At 47.2% G+C, this 18,434-nt stretch overlaps 1 protein-coding gene across 2 annotated transcripts in view; it reads left to right on the forward strand.

Annotated features, from left to right (window-relative positions):
• The first annotated feature begins 2,703 nt into the window (after nucleotides 1-2,703).
• LOC100934304 (ligand of Numb protein X 2) overlaps nucleotides 2,704-18,434 on the forward strand; it is a 111,859-nt gene continuing 96,128 nt past the window's right edge. For both annotated transcript variants that reach the window (XM_031945011.1, XM_031945010.1), the window contains exon 1: nucleotides 2,704-2,864. The gene's annotated coding sequence lies outside the window, so the exon portion shown is untranslated. The remainder of the gene's footprint in view (nucleotides 2,865-18,434) is intronic.

Below are 18,434 nucleotides of genomic sequence, written 5' to 3' on the forward strand. Positions count from 1 at the left end.
TATAATTCACTTGCAAGTCATAGCATCACTTTCCTGATGTCACTAGTCCTCTACAAGGACAGAGAACAAACAATCAACAGTGGCTAGGGCAGTGAGAGGAGATGTGGGTAAGAACTAAGAGGGTGGTTCAGGAAAGGGTGGGAGAGATTTCATGCAGGTAGAATTGGCAAGACTAGATACGGGAGGGGGGTGATGGAGAATGATGTGGATGGTGACTGTGGAGGATGATGTGGAGGTGACTGGAAGAATGGCAGGACCCTCAACAGAAATAGAGAATTTTGTAGGTTTGATGCCGGGGAGGAAGAAAAGAGATGGTGATAACCTCAGCAGTTGGGAGGGCTGATGGGATGGTGGGCAAACAATGGAGTTTGGGGAGGAGTGGTCAGAGAGGTGGGAGGGAACTCAGGAGAAAGTGGGGTCATAAAAACCCAGAGAGGAGAGAATCTAGGCGGCAAGGTAGGCAACAGTGACAATACCAAACATCACAGAGGAATCAAGAAAGATGAGGACTAAGAGAAAACTTTTGGGTTGAGCACTAAAGAGATGAGAGTGACAGTGCCTTAGGGACAGCATGTAGAGGGCTGAAACTCTGCAAAGGTGTACTTGAATCAGACAGCAGAACACTTAAGGCTAAATATCTATTCCATGTGAGATAATGGCTGTATGTACATATATTTAGATGTGATGGTGATGTGATGGCTCTCCTCACCATCGGTGCTTGCTGAATATGTGGTGGTGAGGTCAGCAGAGGCAAAGATTGGAGGGCTGAGGGAGAAGGTCAGAGTTGCTCTGCCGAAGGATGAGGAGGAGAAAGATTTCAGGCTCTGGACTCCAGAGCCCGGAATTGATCTTTGGCAGTTTGCCTGCCTCCTTCACTGAAGACCAAGGACTTTGATTGATCCTGACTCTGACGATCCTGAGGCCCTCCAGAGAGCTAGTCTGGACATTATAACAGCACTTTTTACTGAGTGAGCTCCTTGAGGACTTGGACTTGGCTTTTGCCTCTTTTTATATCCCCAGGGCTTAGCACATTGCCTAGTGCTATGTGCTTGCTTAATAAATGTTTATTGATTAACTGATTGAGTGGTTTTCCTGCAAGTCTTGCTGCAGGGAGTCGAAAGGCTCTGGTTCCATTTCTGCTAGGCCGTGGGCAGATGGAGGGGCTGGAGGCTAGATGGTCAATATGCAGCCTTGGTCATTTACAGAAGAGGAAATAGTTTTAGTGTGAAAAGTAACAGAATCAGTGAATCCTACAGTCGGAAGGTACTTCAGAGGGTCTTTAGTCCAACCTCTAGGTGAACAAGAACCCTTTCTACAATATTCCACAAGTGGCCATCCAGGCTCTTCTTGAATATCCCCAGTGACAGGGAGCTCACTAGTAGAGACTGATCACTTAGAGGATTCTAAGCAGTGAAGAATTTCTTCACTTCTCTCAGGCAATAGTCATGTAGCAGAATGCTATTTGTTCTTTGTGGGTTCAGAGCACAATACCTCCCATACACTGGAAGAATCCCTTATTTCTCCAAGACAGAAAACTTCCCATGCACAAGTGCCTTTCCCACTCGTGGGATCGCGGATTTAGAAAGCCAGAAGGGACTTTAAGTCCACGGAGTCTGATTTATCTCATTCTGTGGATGGTGGAAATGGAGCCCCAGAGCTTGTTGCTTGCCCAGGGTCTGGGCAGCTGCTCTTACTGATTCCCGGGCAGCAGCACTCTGAGCTGCTCCCTTCCTCCCTCCCTTCTTTCTCCCCCCCCCCCAACATCCAGTAAATGTTAGCTGTCGCAAAGGCTTATCAGAAAACGGCCTGTCTTCTTTTTCATCCTCTCCAGTGTGGCAGTCCCAGCGTGCCCAAAATGTGGACAAAGGCCTCTTGGGACCTGCCAAGCTCCTCTTGGGCTGCCCTTGTGAACAGGGTTGTGGGGGGAGGGGGAGCTGCAAGAGAGGCCACCCCGTGCAGCCCGGCCCGGCCCAGTTCCGGCAGTGCTTGCTCTGAGTTAGAATTCCAGGCCGGGTCTCCAGAAGCTGGACGTCGTTCTCTCCACTTTTACAATCGGTTGTGAGCTTTCGTGCCCAACTCTTAGCGATGCACGGAGTCCCTGGGAGGTTGTGTGGGTTGTGGTGGTGGCAGCTGTTGCGGCTCTGCCACTGCGAATTTAGTTTTGGGGAGTCCCCTTACCTTTCCAGACCTCAGTTTCCTTTTCTGGAAAAGAAAAGGAACTGGACCAGAGGCCGGTCAGGTTCTTGTCCTTCCCTCGAGGCGGGTCCTAAGGAGAGAGAGCAGACGTCCTGGGGTTGAGCTCCCCACCCCCTATCCCACCCCACCCCCCCGCAGGGAGGCATGAGGGTGCGCAGCTAAAGCTGGTCCCCACGACGCGCCTTCGGGGGAGCCTGGCAGCCCGTGGCCACCGCGTAGGGAAGGCAGCGGGACGGGCCGGGGAAGGGCGGCAGACAAGAAACAGGCAAAGGCCGGACTGAAGGCCGGACTGAAGGAGACAGCGGGCGCGGGCTCCAGGACGCGGCCCAGGCTGGGGAAGTGTCGGGGACCGGAGCAGACCGAGGGCGGGCCGGGAGGGAGGCGCCCGACGGGCCCCGAGGGGCAGGGCCGGGGAGGGATAGGAGGGGACGGGGGGGAGGGGCCGGGGAGGGACGGGAGGGGAGGGTGGGGAGGGGCCGGGACTGGGCGGGGCGGGCGACTCCGGGGCGGGCCGGGAGGAGGCCAGCTGCCCAGACACCTGGCTCCCTCCGCTAGACTTCCTCTGCAGACGTCAGTTCCTACTCCGCTGCTCCAAAGTTGGGGAGCCAGGAGGCCAGGCTGCGGAGCCCACAGAGGAAGTCCTTCTGTCCGAGCGTGGCGGGACCCAGGTGAGCGAAAGTCCGGAGCAACCCGCTCTGTCCTGCGCTCCCCTCCCAGCGCCCGCTGCCACCTGGGAGTCCCAAGGTGGGCAGTGCGGAGAGAGCCAGAGACTCGGAGAGGTGCGCAGAGACTGAGAGACGCTGAGAGAGGAGAGATGCACACGTACTGCGCGCCCGCTCGGGGCGTCTGTGGCTCCGGGACGGCGGCTGGGTCCGTTACTCCCTAGCTCAAGTTGCCGGGCGCGTGGCGCAGGCATCCTCCTACTCTACTTCCCTTCCTCCTCGTCCCAATCTCCCTGGGCCCCGCCAGCCGTTCGGCTCTGCTCTGCTCTCTCCTCCTTCCTCTCTGCTCCCCTCCATTCCCTTCACCTCCGCTCCTCTCCTCCTCGGGCAGTCCAGCTTCGAAGGCCTCTTTCAGTCCCAACTCTTTCCAAAGCGCCTCCCGGGCCGTCCCACGGCAGCTGAGGGTCCCGCTCGGCCCCCGCGCTCCCGACGTGACCCTTCCAGCCCCGGGGCGGCCTTGGCTCCCGGCATGCGCTCACTTCTGCCAGAATCCCTGGCGGCCTTCCACGCTCAGCTCAAGTGCCGCCTCCCCCCGAAAGCCTTCCCGGTCCCCCCTCCCTCCCTCCTATCACCTTCTTTATTTCTAGGTCGCCATCTCCTCGCTTTTGAGAAACCCAGGTAAGAATCTATCTTGGCCGAATCTCTTGGAGAGAACGGCCCCGGGGCCCTGAGAAGGGTTTCCGGTCCAGCCAAGCCACTTTGGGCCAGAGGCGGCCCACGGGTCGGAGCTTTTGATCCGCCGGCCCCCCCTTTGCTGCTCCTCACCTCGTGGCTACTTCGCGGTTTTCCGTTCGCGTGGGTTTTCACAAGCTCTTTGAGCGCAGGAACATTTCATTTTTTGTCTTGACTTCTAGCACCCACCGGGTAGATATTCGCAATCAACACTCGCTTCATTGATTTCTCGATTCCATCTAAGCTGCTTCCTCGTTCTTGCATTCCACAGTTCTGATTCTAAGACCTCCCCTAGTTCCGACATTCGGTGATTGAACATCCCGGCCAGTTCTAATGTTCTCTTGGTACTTACTCCATGTTCTAAGCTCCTTTCCATTTCTGACTTGACCCTTTAGCTCAGACGTTCTATGTTCTAAGCTTCCTCCCAGCTCTAACATTCCATGTTCTAAGACCTTTCCTAGATCTAAACCACTAATTTTTAAAAATCCTTTTTCCATTTTGTCCCCTGTGTTCTAAGGTCCCCTCCAGCGCCTGCATGTTATGTTCTTCATTTCTTCCCTCCTCTAAGAGCCAACATGGTTTAGTGGAGAAAGAGCCTGCTTTCAAATCCAGTTCCCCTGGGTTCAAACACAGTGTGACCCTGGACAAGTCTTTAACCTTACATAGTCCCATGCAACTCTCTGAGACTAGAAAACCAACGTTTTCTTTGCTGAATGTACTGGGAAGTTCTTCCACCAACTGAAACAGGCAACCGGGTTAAATACAAAATGTTCTAAGAGGGGAGCTCGGCTCAAATGCTCTGCCTCAGGAGGTTTCTTCCAGCTCGGCCATTCTCTCTTCTAAGATCCTGCTCTTCCCCATCTCTAAATTCCTATGGCCAGAGGATGGTAAATTTACAGCTGGAAGGAACCTTTGCATTTACTTAATCCAAGTCCCTCATTTTTCTGATCAATAAACTGAGTCTCAAAGGGGGAATGTAACTATTTCAAAATCAGATTAATAGCAGAAATGGAGATTAATAGCAGACCCGGGCTTTCCAAATACTTCATGGTCGAATGCCCCTTCTAGCTTCTTTAGTCCATGTTTTTATGCTGACTCTATTTCCCCATGGCTTCCTTTTTTCTCCTCCCTCCTTTCTTCTTGCCTCCTCCTCTTCTTCCATTCTCCTTCTCCTCTCTTCTTTCTTCCCTCTGCGCCTTCCTTTTCTACATATCCATCCTCCTTCCCCCTCCCTTCTTCCCTCTCCTTCCATCCTCCATCTCCTTCCTTCCAACCCCACTCCATCCTCTCTCCTCACTTTAATCGTCCTTCCTCCCATTCGCTTTCTCCTCCTCCTCCCCCTCATCTTTTCTTCTTTCCCCTCTCTCCTTTCTCCATCCCTTTTCTTGTCTTTTTCCCTCCCTCTTTGCCCCCCAAACCATTTCCCAGCCCCAATGCTATGACCCTCCCGATTTGGTGATTTCTCTTCCCTGTGACTCCTCTGGACTCTTTGTTCCTCCCACTTCTTCATATACACATGAAAGAGTTCTTCCCCCTTTAGTTGGCCTCTTCCTTTACCCTCAGGATGTTATTCCCGAGCCTCTTCTGGTGGGGAGGGGATAGAAACTTTTGTGCCCACATTTTCTGCCTTTTACTGAGGTAGAATTAATTAACAATTTGACCTTTGGCCTTGAGGTCCCTGGAATCACCCAACCGGAACCGGATCCGTCCTTGAACTGAAAATGCTTCAGATCACCTTGTTCCTTACCCTTTACCTATGGGAAAGCTGAAGCTTTAGAGAGCCCCCAAACAGGCTACCAAGTGGTAAAATTAGACCTAGAGCTCAAGCTTGCACACTAACTAGTACTGATTCCAACAGGATTTCTTGCTTGTGGGAAGGATCGTTGGTGTGGTTCCCCTTGCCAGCAGTCCCTTTGGCGTTCAGGGACTGGGGAGAGCAGGGTGTTGGGGGAGGGTACTGGGCCCCTTGGCTCTCCTTTGTGAAGCTTTGATTAAAACTGCCTCCACTTTTGTGCTTCCTTAATCTTGCAGGGCGATAGCTCTTGTTTTCTACAACATCTGGCAAACATTTTCAGGCTCTCTTGAGCATCAGAAGGGAGGGGGACCATCTGAGGCTCTGCCATTGACCATTTGCATGCTCCAGCTCAAGTCACTGCCCCTGTTGGCTTCAGTTTTCCCTTCCAGATTAGCTCTGAAGGCCGTGAATACCATTATCTCTGAGCCTTTCCTCTAGAATGGAGGCTCCTGGGAAAATAGAGATCTAGAGCTCTAGACTTTCTCTCTTCCTGTTGAAACTGACCGGTAAATGTGAGATCCTTTCTTGGGGCTTTGCCTGTAGTTGATGAGCTTATTCTGTCTCTCCGAAATGGGTCTGGCAGCCAGTGGGAATGATGTCCAGCAAACCTGGGAAAAGGCCAAGAAAAGACCTTAGAAATTCACTAGACTAGAGGAGTCTTCTTCACTTTTTTGTGGGCTCTGAATCCCTTGGGCAGTCTGCTGGAATTTATGGACCGCTTCTTAGACTCCTGTTTCTGAAGGCACAAAATGAAATTCCGAGGATTACTAAGGAAACTAATTATATTGAAATTGTTATGATGATCTATTTACAAAGTGTTCCTAGATTTCAGGTTTAGAACATCAGATTTAGTCCAAGCTCCTTATTTAAAGAGGGGAAAATTGAGAACAAAGAGAAGACATTGGCTCATAGTCATAAAGGCAGTAAAAAGCAGAGCCAGAGAGAAAAGCCAAGCCAGGATCTGGTGCTGGGATTATGGAGCAGGACTACAAAGAAGTAGCATATAAAGTAGGGAGAAAAGGGGAAGGGAGAGATTTGTTGTTATTGCCGCTGCTCAGTCGGTTTAGTTGTGTCTAATTCTCTGCTATCTCATTTGGGGTTTTCTTGGCAAAGCTACTGGAATGATTTGTCATTTCTTTCTCTAGCTCATTTGACAGATGAGAAAATTGAAGCAAACAGAGTAAAGTGACTTGTCCAGTGTCACATAACTATGGACGTGTCTGAGGCTGGATTTGAATTCAGGAAGATGAAGCCCAGTGCTTTATCCGCTGTGCCACCCAGCTGCCCCTTGAGGTAGATAGGAAAGGCTTTCAGAGGAAAATGGCATGAGGGGCACTTTATTGCCAACTGGAGGATCAGAGATAGCTTCAGAAGAAGGTGGCTGGCACTTCGGGGCTGGCCTTTGAAGAAAGGATTTTAATAAGGTATCTAAAGAAGGAGCACATTTTCAGGTTTAATGGCTTTGGGGCAAACACAAGGAGGAGGAAAGGGGAACAGCCTCTAACCCAGGGTGGCTGGAGTGAGTGTCCAGTGCCAAAAGGAGTCATGTGATGGCAGTCCAGAATGGTTGGGGGAGCCAGATCAAGTGTCAGCCTTGAATACCATCCCAAGTTGGCACTTTATGGACAATGACGAGTCACTGATCATCTTGAGTCAGGCATGGTCAGACCTGCTCTTCGGGAACTGTGGTGCCAGCTGTATGAAGGTTGGCCTAGGAGGCCAGAGGCAAGAGGCAGGAAGCCCAGTTAGCAAAATCAGTAAAAGGCCTGGGGGGCAAGATGGCACCCAAGTTGGGTCTTAAAGGTTATAATAAATTCGTTTGGAGAGGCTCTTCTAGGGGGATGGCCTGGGCCAATGCAGGGAGGTAGGAGAGGGCAGATGATGTTGTGGAAAACGTTAGCAGAATAGTATAGGTGAAATAGACAGGGAATGATGTAAAAGGAGTCTGGGAAGCTTGGCTGGGCCAGATTGTAAAAGACTTCCAGGCTCAATGGCTTACGTTTTGTTCTGTGAGTAATAGGAACCTCTAAGAGATTTTTAAACAGAAGAAGGACTTGGAGGATGGGCTGAGCTGTAGTAGCAGAGATTGGAGTCAGGAAGACCAGTTAGGAAGCGGTGACGGTGATCCAGGTTGTGGCCTTGGGAGAACAGGGAGGTGGGGGAGGGAAGGGAGAATCCAGAACTCTTCTGGAAGAGAGAAAGATGGTTAAGTACGGTACAGTGGCTTTGGGGTCAGCGGCCTGGGTTTCACTGCTGGTTCTGCTCCTGGGACATTTGGTGAAATGGCCAAACCAGCCCTCATTCTACGTCCTACTCCAACAGGTTCTTCTTCCCCATTTCTCTCTTTGTCTCTCTGACACCGCCATCCATCCTTTTAGTTATCTGGCAGTTTGGACCTTGAACTTATCCTTGATGCTTTTCTTTCCCTCACCTCCATCCCCCCACCCCTTACAGCCAATCCATTACTCAGCTTGTCAGCTCTGCGTCCGTGACATCTGTTGTGTCCATCCCATTTCCTCCCAAACCAGGGTTCAGCCCCCCATCACCTTTTAAATAAACCATCGCAGGAGTCCCCTTCTTGGGCTCTTTCTTCTAGTCCCCCTTCCTTCCAATCCATACTGCACACAGTTGTTGGCTTTTTGTTCTGAAGATGCATGACTGATTGCATCATCCCTCTACTCAAAAATGGTCATTGAAATGAATTGAATTGTAGCCTTCATTTCCTCTTCTGAATAGTGAAAGGGCTCTGGAGAAATGGTCTCCAAGATCCCCGTCAGCTCTGGGAATCCTATGATAGGCCCAAGAATAGCTGGAAGGCCCCTATCAGCGCAGAAGTGCACAGACCATCTCTGAACCATAAAAATGAAGCTTACTGGGAGCCTAAATGTCTGTAGGGAATAAAGGGAAGCATGTGGTCACTGGTTACTTTCCTCCTGCAGCCCAACCAAAGGGATTTCTTTCTGATGGCCTTAAGGACAATTAAAGTGGGCAGGAACCAAGAAGGTTGGGGTCCATCTTTTTGACAATTAGCATAGAATTTTCAGAGGAAGCACATGCTATTTGGGAGCACTGACTCAATGGACTATTTCGTCCTTTGTTCATCCCGCCCACCTTCTTTATCCTTTCCTTTGTATCTGTTTCTAGGCTTTTGATCTCACAAGTGCAGCCCAGAGTCTCATAGGGAGATACTTGCAACCACTCATTAACCATTGCCCCAAAGTCACTTGTGTGGAGAGTGGAGTGACTAGGATCGTAGGTCGGGGTGGATCACAGACTCTCAGAATCAAAAACCAACGTTAGACCTAGGAGAGACCTAAAACATGGAAGCTAGACAGAGCTGGAAAGCAATCTGAGAGAGTGTTGGGAGCTACATGCAATCTTGGAGATCATATAATCATCATGGGGTCATGTATCTTGGGCCAGAAAGAGAACCCTGAGGCAGGGAATTCACTTAGGGGTCTGCTCGAGTAGTGCTAGTGTAAGGTGCAGCCGGTGTGGCTGTGTGAGAGGAGATAAGGGTATAAGAATGAGAGCTGTTGTGAGGGGCTGGGGAGGGGAGCCAAGGAGAAGCCTGGGATGCCTTTTGGAGAAAGAGCTTATAATGGAATGTGCCAAGAAGAATACAACTCACCCATGGTTAGCCCTGGAAAGAAGGGTCAGGAAAAGGCTCTTTCTCAATAGCCACTGGTCCAAAGCCAGTGCTGAGGGGCTTTCTGCAACAACTGGTCTTGGGGAAGCTAGGTGGCGCAGTGGGTAGAGCACCAGCCCTGAAGTCAGGAGGACCTCAGTTCAAATTTGGCCTCTGTCACTCAACACTTCCTGGCTGTGTGACCTTGAGCAAGAACAGAGGGGTCCTGGAGGTTAGTGACATTGCTCGGAACTGTCCAAATGTCCCATGCCTGGGTATGTTTATGTCTCCAACTTCCCATTATCTTTTAGATACCTTTTGCCTCAGCAAAAAAAAAAAAAAAAAAAAAAAAACCCGATCTCAAGGAATGGGAGTAGGGACATTGGTAGGGTGGGAGGGCAGAGAATTTTGTTAGATTAGGTAATAACTTCCTTGAGTGGACAAGGCTTAGAGAGGCCAGTTTGGGAAGAGAGAGTCCTGAATGCAGATGGGTAAAGGGTGTGGGTTAGTGGTATTGGCAACAATTTGTAGCCTTCGATTTGTTCAGTTCAACACCCTCACTCTACAGAGAAAAAAACTAAGGCCCAAAGTAAAGTGATTTACTCAGAGGTGGGATTTGAACCCATGTCCTCAGACCATTAAGAGCAGTGCTCTGTCCACCTGACTACACTTTCTGGAAACTAGCTAAGTCCAGGACTGTTTGTGCCACAGCAGGCAGCCTCCCTCTCTGCTGGTGGCCAAGGCCGACGAACACCCTCGAGTAAGGCTGGCTTTGGGATCCTGGGGGAGGAACAGAGCAGTCCTGGAGGTTAGTGACATTGCTCGGAACTGTCCAAATGTCCCATGCCTAGGTATGTTTCTGTCTCCAACTTCCCATTATCTTTTAGATGCCTTTCTTGGGCATCCAATAGGAGGATGTAGTCACAGCAGCTTAGCAAGCTAGCTGCCTCCCACTGAAACCTCCCTCCAAAGGCTGCCTTTCCCCAAGTCCCTTCTCCCACCGAAGCTCCCCTCACAGGGGTGAATGCCAGACATTTGCCCCAGACCCCTCATGCAAACACCACAGGGGCCACGTAGAGCTGGGAGAAGGGAGCTTAAAATCACATTCTGGCTTTAAGCAAGTCAAGTTCCCATGGGTACTTGAGGTTTCCCATGAAGACTAATCCTTTCTTCTTCATGCTTGAGTAAGAAAGTACTTTCCTTCTTTCTTTCCTTCCTTCCTTCCTTCTTTCCTTCCTTCCTTCCTTCCTTCCTTCCTTCCTTCCTTCCTTCCTTCCTTCTTTCCTTCCTTCCTTCCTTCCTTCCTCCCTCCTTTCCTTCCTCTTTTCCTTCCTTCCTTCTTCCTCCCTCCTTCCTTCCCTCCTTCCTTGATTCCTTCCCTCCTTCCCTCCCTCCCTCCTTCCTTCCTTCCTTCCTTCCTTTCTTCCTTTCTTCCTTTCTTTCCTTCCCTCCCTCCCTCCTTCCTTCCTTCCCTCCTTCCTTGCTTCCTTCCCTCATTCCTTCCTTCCTTCTTTTTCCTTCCTTCCTTTCTTTCCTTCCTTCCTCCCGACATTTAAAATATATTTTTATTGATATGTTTAATTTTCATATCACTTAGATCCCCCTGTCTATTCCTTCCTCTCCTGGTGCCTGAAAGCCATCCCATTTAATAGAGAATTATTTTTTTAGAAGATAATTTTTTTAGAAACCAATTAATATTAATAGTAACCAATTAATCTGTTGGGTAAAGATTGTATGCACTCTGGCCCTAGTAATCTGTGAGTGAGGGGAGGCATCAAAAAAGCATTTTCATGGTATTATAGATGTCGGTCTAGAAGAGACCTTAAATCTCTTCATTTTATAGAGGAGGCAGCTGGATTCCAGGGAGAGAAAGGGACTTGATCAAGGTCACACAGAAGATCCTAGCTCTAGAACTGGCAGGGCTCCCAGAAAGGAGCTAGAAATGCTAAGTATAGCTTAGAAAATCTCTTATGATTCATTATTTAACAAAACTGGGTAAATCACTATGGGAATGGAGAAAGTACTAGAGAGAAGTTGAGGGAAGACCCAGTCCTTGACCTCACTGAGCTCTTGCAGGAGGGTAATATACAAACATAATAACGACCTTGTTAGTTGTATTGAGGAATCAAAGCAAGGCATACATGTTGTATCCCCGCAATATAAAGTAAGCTGTTTGAGGGCAGGGACTATTTCATTTTCTTTTTTTAACACCAGGGCCTAGCATAAGGCCTGCCCCATGGTGGCCTTTAACAACTGGTGAATTCAGTTTAACTGTGATTGCCTCCTCTAGAAAATGAAGAGGTTGAAGGTCTCTTCTAGGCTGACATCTATAATACCATGAAAATGCTTTTTTGATGCCTCCCCTGACTCACAGAAGATTACTGGGGCCAGAGTGTTACAATCTTTACCCAACAGATTAATTGGTTACTATTAATATTAATTGGTTTATGGAATTTCTTCTCTTCTTCCTCTTTTTTCTTCTAAAAAAATTTTTCTATTAAATGAATGGCTTTCAGGCACCAGGAAAGGAAGGAATAGAAGTGGGGAATTTGATGTGAAAATAAAAAATAACAATAAAAATCTATTTTAAATGTTGGGAGGAAAGAAGGAAGGAAGGGAGGGAGGGAGGGAGGAAGGGAAAAGAAGGAAGGAAGGAAGGAAGGAAGGAAGGAGGAGGGAGGGAGGAAGAAAGGGAGGAAGAAAAGTGCTTTCTTACTCAAGCATGAGGAAGAAAGCATTAGTCTCCATGGGAAACCTTCACTGTACATTGAAATTATTTTATATTCCCATGAGAATATTTCCCATATGAGACATATAATTATTTTATATTTATGCAATAAATTTATATTTTCTGTCCCATATTCCTCTCAGAAGGCAGAGAGCATCATCAATGAATTGACCCCTCAGGAAGCCTGCAAATTGGCTCCTTGAGGAGTTCACTGAGTCCCCAAAGAGGCCGGTTTGTCACGTTCTAATCTTTCTCTATTTCTCAACATCTCATTACCCAGGTTCTTCGGGGAATTTGTTAAGCTAGACTCCTGAATGCTAGGGCAGCCCCCTGAACAGAGAACTGAGCTTAGAATCCTGAAACAAGCCAGAAGGGACCTAAAACATGAAATGTCACCACTTTGGGGGCCATTAGAACAAAGACAGGGAGACCTGAGAGGAATCTTAGAACACTGAATTTCAGAGCTAAGAATAGTCTTAGAACCAAGAATGTCAAATTTGAACGAAACCTTTGAAGGCAGAATGTTAGAACTGGGAGTAATCTTGGAACCAAGGATTTGGGACTAGAAGAGAGTTTTGAACACAGCTCAAAACTGAGAGGGATCTTCAATGGAATGTCAGAGCCGGAAGGGACCTGAGACGAGAGAATGTCACGGCTAGAAGGATCGTAGAACATAGGAGAGCGAATCTGATGGGACCTTAGAATGGGAAATGTTAGGGCTGGGCAGGATCCTGGAAGAGAGAACATCAGAGTTGTGGGGAAGGGGGGAGACCATAGAACATAGATCCTAAGAGTTGGGAGAGATGTCCAGATATAAGATATTGAAGCTTAAAGGGACTCAAGAGCAGATATTGTGAACATTTGTAAGGTCCCTTTTTCCACATGGGAGACTGTGGTTCAGAAAGTTGCAGTGACTTTGCTAAGGTCACAACACTCATTAGTAAGTAAAGGCAAAATTAGAACCAAAGCCCTGGCCCCCAAACCCTGATCTATGGGGAGGGGGCCTACCCACTTGGTGAGGAGTCCTCTGTAACTGGTTGGTCATTGTTTTCCCCGAGTTCTTAGTCTTTCAGAGTTGTTTGTTTTCACAGTGTTGTTATCTAAATTGTTCTGATTCCACTCATTTCCCTCTTTCTTATTCTGTACAAGCCTTCCCAGGTTACTCCAAAACCATCTGCTCTATGTTTCTTAAGGCACAACAGCGTTCGATCACATCCATTGAGCATAATTTGCTAGGCAAATTCCCAGTCGGCGGGCGCCTCTTTAGTTTGCAGTTCTCTGCTTCTATAACAAAGAAGCACTTTTGTGTGCTTGAGTCCTTTTCCTCTTTGTTGAGCATCTTTGCAGGATAGATATAATAGGGGCATCGTTGGGTCGAAGGGTACGCAATTTAGTGACTTGGGAGGTGTTGTTCGAAATCACTTTCCAGAATGGTTTTACCATTTCCCATTTACAGATGCAAGATCAAGGCATGTTTTATGCCTTGGAGGTGAAGGCCTTGAGGGATCTCTCTAGACAGAGACCAGGCAGCAGTGTGGCTCTTGCACGGGAAGGGGTCCATCCCAACGGGCTGAGGTGACAGAGAACAAAATGAATTCCAAACCAAGTGGAGGTCAAATGTACCTGGACTTTATTACAAATGCTAAGTTTGTGTTTGGATAAGGTAATAACCTTTATGGACTTTATGTACAAAAGTACCTGATGAGGAGAGGAGTCCTATGAAATAAAACTTCTGGGTAGACTGGATCCAAATCAGGCCTTAAAGGCAAAGACAAGAAGTGTGGTTTTTACCTTCAGGTAATAAAGAGCTACCAACGAGTTTTGAGGGATAGCCAGGTTGGTGTCTTAAGATTGTTTTGGTGCCTTTGTCCACACTGACTTTCAGAGAGCTCAAACTGATCTCCTCCTCTGGTTGGTCATTGTTTTCTCAGAGTTCTTAGTCTTTCAGAGTTGTTTATCATTGTTAAAAAGTAAAATTTTTTTACACTTGTTTGTACAACGTTGAGTTTCAGATTCTCTCCCTTCCTCCTCTTCCCACATTGAGAAGGCACATGCAAAGTTATGAAAAACATTTCTCCAAAAGCCATGTTGCAAAAGATGATATAGATCCTCCCAAATATGAAGAAACCCTCAAAAAAAGCCAATTGAAAAAAAGCATTCTTCAGTCTGTATTCAGACACAATCAGTTCTTTCTCTGGGTATGGAGAGCATTTTTTTCAGTAGTTCTTCGGAGTGATCGTGGATCATTGTATTGCTGAGTATAGTCAAGTGATTCCTGGCTGAACATCCCACAACTTTCCTATTACTTTGTACCCGATCCATATCACTTTGTGTGAGCTCAGTGAGGACTTTGCAGGTTTTTCTGAGAGCGTCCCATTCAACATCTCTTAGAGCACAATAGTATTCCATTATAAACACGGTCCACAGTTTATTCAGCCATTCCTCAATTGATGGGCACTCCCTCGATTTCCAATTCTTTGCCCTGAGAAAAAGAACTGCTCTAAATATTTTTGTCCATATGTCTTCCCCCTACCCCGATGGCGAAGTTCTCAGGTTTCTGTTGCCTTCCCAACGAAGCCCAAAATCACAGCCCAGTTTGCCCCCAGATCATTTAGACTTTAGGTTTCACTATCATCGGAATATGAGGGCAGTACAATCAGGGACGTTAGCATTTCTTGCCCAGAGAAGTTTGGTTGTTTTCTTCCAGGTGAGATGAATGAAATATCATTTTTCCTCTCTTGACACAAACCAGAATTCTGGACCTGGATCTATGGACTTTACCCCTGACCTGGAGTTTCAGCCCCAATCACTGTCTTCCTTTTGATGCTTTTGAGAATTGGAAAAGGCAGAAATAGAACATTTCATGCAACCATCATGACACATAGAAGGTATGAACGGTGGTCAGGCTCACACTCCTTGGGAGATGTAAATGAACATATCTATATGGGCATGTCATATAGTCTTGGGTTCTATTAAAACTGGGTAAAGTCTGAAAACCCAAGTATGTTGTCCAATGGACGCCTGCTACTTAAATTTGCTTTCTGTGGTTGAAAAGTTTGGGGATGGGTCGTTCCATCTCAAGTATTGAGTGAGTCACAGAACTGTGTGATTTTTTTGGCAAGATAATTGAAGTTAAGTGACTTGCCCAGGGTCACACAGCTAGTATGTGTTAAACATCCGAGGTCACATTTGAACTCAGGTCCTCCCGACTCCAGGGCCAGTGCTCTGTCCACTGCAGCACCACCTAGATGCCCCAGCACATTAGGATTGACAGAACACTGATGGCCAGGGCTGGACAGGATCTTAGAACAGAGAAAGTCAGAGGTTGGGAGGATCTTCAATCTGGATCCTCTCCCAACACTAAGTCAGTGGCTTTTGCCTATGTTTTGTAGTGAATTCTAGATACATTGGGCTGGTCACCTATTGGGACCATAGAGTGGCCCCTTGGCTAAAGTGCTGGACCTTGAATCAGGAAGGCTCGAGTTCAAATCCTTCCTCAGACTCTTACTAGCTGGGCCACCTTGAGTGACTCTTCAACTCTTTCTACCTCAGTTTTCTCATCTTTAGTAAGGGATGAAATGAACGGTGACCACATGGGTTTGTTGTGAAGATCAGATGAGATAACCTATGTGAAGTGCTTTGCAAAACTCAAAGCTGTATAGAAGCATCACACCATAATTACTGTTATCCTTAAAAAGGAAAAAGTGCTTTGTCCATGCGTCTTTAACATTGCCGTCATTGGCTGATTTTCATCCTCAGTGGAACCCTCCCCTGGAACAGGAAAGCATAAAAAGGCAACCTGTCAGTCACATCTGACGATGTATACCCTCTTCCATACCTAATAATACTAATAGCTAACATTCACTAATGCCAGACATTGTGCTAAGCCCTGAACAATAATTATTTCATTTGATCCTTACAACAACCTTGGGAGATAGGTACCTATACAGCCCCAATAATAGTACTATTATTATCCTCCCCATTTTACAGATGAGGAAACTGAGGCAATAGAGGTTAAGTGACTTGTCCAAGGTCATACAATCAATAGGTGCCTGAAGTTAGACTTGAATTCAAGTCTTCCTGACTCCAAGCCCAGCATTCTATATATCATACCAAAGCTTCTTAAATTGTGAATTACATAACTGAATATGGGAGTCCTGAAATTATGATTTATTAGCAGTAAAGGTTTGATTAGTATACCTATTTTATATTCCTTTTTTCCCTTTTCTTATGTTTCTTTTTTTTTTTTTTTTGGGTGCGGCAATTAAGGTTAAGTGACTTACCTGGGGTCACACAACTAGTAAGTGTTAAGTGTCTGAGGCCATATTTGAACTCAGGTCCTCCTGAGTTGGAGAAAGTAACGACAAACCATTGCGTACCTTTGCCAAGAAAATCCCCTTGCATCATGACAAGTCAGACAGGACTGAAGTGAGTGAACAACAACAACATGGACCAGGCACTCTGCTCAGTGCTTTACAAATATTATCTTGTTTAATCCTCAAAATAACCTTGAGAGATAGGGGCTCTTATCCCAATTTTGCAGATGAGGAAACTGAGGTTAAGTGACTTGCTCAGGTTCACAAAGCTAGGAAAACATCTAAGGCTAGATTTGAACTCAGGCCCTTCCTTCTGTCTTCAGGCCCAGTACTCTAGGCACTGTCAGTGCTCCCACACACACACACACATTTGAGGGGGGAAAGACTTTTCACCGTCAGTTCTCTGGCATCCGTCTGGGTCATTGACATCACACTGAACTTGTGTCTTTTGGGGTTTTCCTCTCCATTTCTGCATTCCCTGCAGAGTCTGATTCGGCATCCTTGCCAAGGTACCCTGAATCCCCCATAATCCTTCTTTTTGGAATGGTTGTATTTCGTATACATGAGCAGTTGGGCACTTTCCACTTTGTTTTCAGTTCTCTGCTCCTAAGATGCTCCTATAATAATTTGGCACTGACTGGGCCGCCCCAGGAGCTTCCAAGTGCCCTAAGACTATTGGGTCATTCCCTCTGACTTCGATCTCCTTGGGCTCCACTCCTCACTCTCATTACATATGATGAGCCCATCTCTTTGTCCGTTGTCCTTTGTGTCACTTGCTATCATGGCTCTTCTGTTGATATCTGTGGCGTTCCAATGGTGTTCCAAGGCCATGAGCCATATGCCAAGAATAGCTGACACTTATCGAGTCCTCTTAAGATCTGCAATCCCCTTCACACATGTTGTCTTGTTCAATGCTCGCACCAACTCTGCTAGGTAGTGCAGTGGTTACAGCACCAGGCCTGGAGTCTTCCTGAGTTCACATATGGTCTCAGACACTTACTAGCCGTGTGACTCTGAGCAAGTCACTTCACCCTATTTGCCTCAGCTTCCTCAACTATAAAATGGGGATAATAATAGCTTGAAACCCCCCTTCTTGTTGTGAGGATCAAATGAGATGATTATAGAGCACTTAACACTGCTAAGATCAATGTAAACATTATATAAGTTAGCTATTGTTGGTGCTATTGTTATTTTAATGTAATAGATGGAGAACTCACCACAAAGTGAAGAAGACTTTCATTCAAACGGTACCATTGGCACATACTTAGCTTACCTTCTTGGATTCAGGCAATTCTCTAAGTCATCAAGCATTTAGTAAGCGCCTACTATATACCAGGTACTGTGTTAAGCACTGAGACTACAAAGATAGACAAAAGACAGACCTTGTCCTCCAGAAGTTCATGGTCTAGACTCTAGTTCTCTTAAGAGGAACAATTGGAGGCTGGAGCTCACCTAACTCCCTAGAATCAGGGGTCCTCAAACTACGGCGTGGGCCAGATGCAGCAGCTGAGGACGATTATCCCTCTCATCCAGGGCTATGAAGTTTCTTTATTTAAAGGCCCACAAAACAAAGTTCTTGTTTTTACTATAGTCCAGCCCTCCAACAGTCTGAGGGACAGTGAAGTGGTCCCCTATTTAAAAAGTTTGAGGACCCCTGGTCTAGAGTCTCTAAGACTCTTACAAAGAAGGTGCCAACCTTTTTGGCACAGAGGCAGGTGCTCTCTTCTTCCTTAGAAGAATTATCTGTATTTGACAAAGGAGGAAACTGAGTCACAGAGTGGTCACACAACTACTAAGCCCTAGAGACAGGATTCAAAGCCAGGCTCTTCCTGCCTCCAAGCTTAAAGCTTACCATTCCAGCACCACTGGGAGACTGCTGCTATTCAGAATGGCTCACTGTGCTGGTCTAAAGAAGGAAGAGAAAATTACATGAGATGAATCCCATGTCTGTGCCCATCTTAGGAGAGGGCTGGCATTCTCGGGGTAGTCAGAAAGAAGCTTGCCACAGTCACGCTAACAATTCCCCCGGACAAACAGGCTATTGTGCTTCTGGGAGAAACAATGTCCCCAAGCCCCATGTGGGCTGAGGTTGACATTTCTACCACTCCATTGAGATAGCTGTTCAAGGGCCCGGCTCTTTAGAATGCCTAAGTCTCTTCAAATTACTGACCTTCCTGAGGCCTCAGTTTCTTTCTTTGTAAAATGAGAGGAACAGAGTAGGGGACTAACCTCTGAAAGTTCCTTAAGAGCTCTGAATGGAGCTTTTTTGCATGCGACATGGAAACGCAATCAAGGCCGGCTCCCCGGCGTCAGGCAGAAAACAAGTATTCAAGGAATGCTTCTCTATGCCCAGGCCTGGACTGACTGCGGGGAGAGG

Source organism: Sarcophilus harrisii, chromosome X (genome assembly GCF_902635505.1).
Source record: "Sarcophilus harrisii chromosome X, mSarHar1.11, whole genome shotgun sequence".
NCBI lineage: Eukaryota > Metazoa > Chordata > Mammalia > Dasyuromorphia > Dasyuridae > Sarcophilus > Sarcophilus harrisii.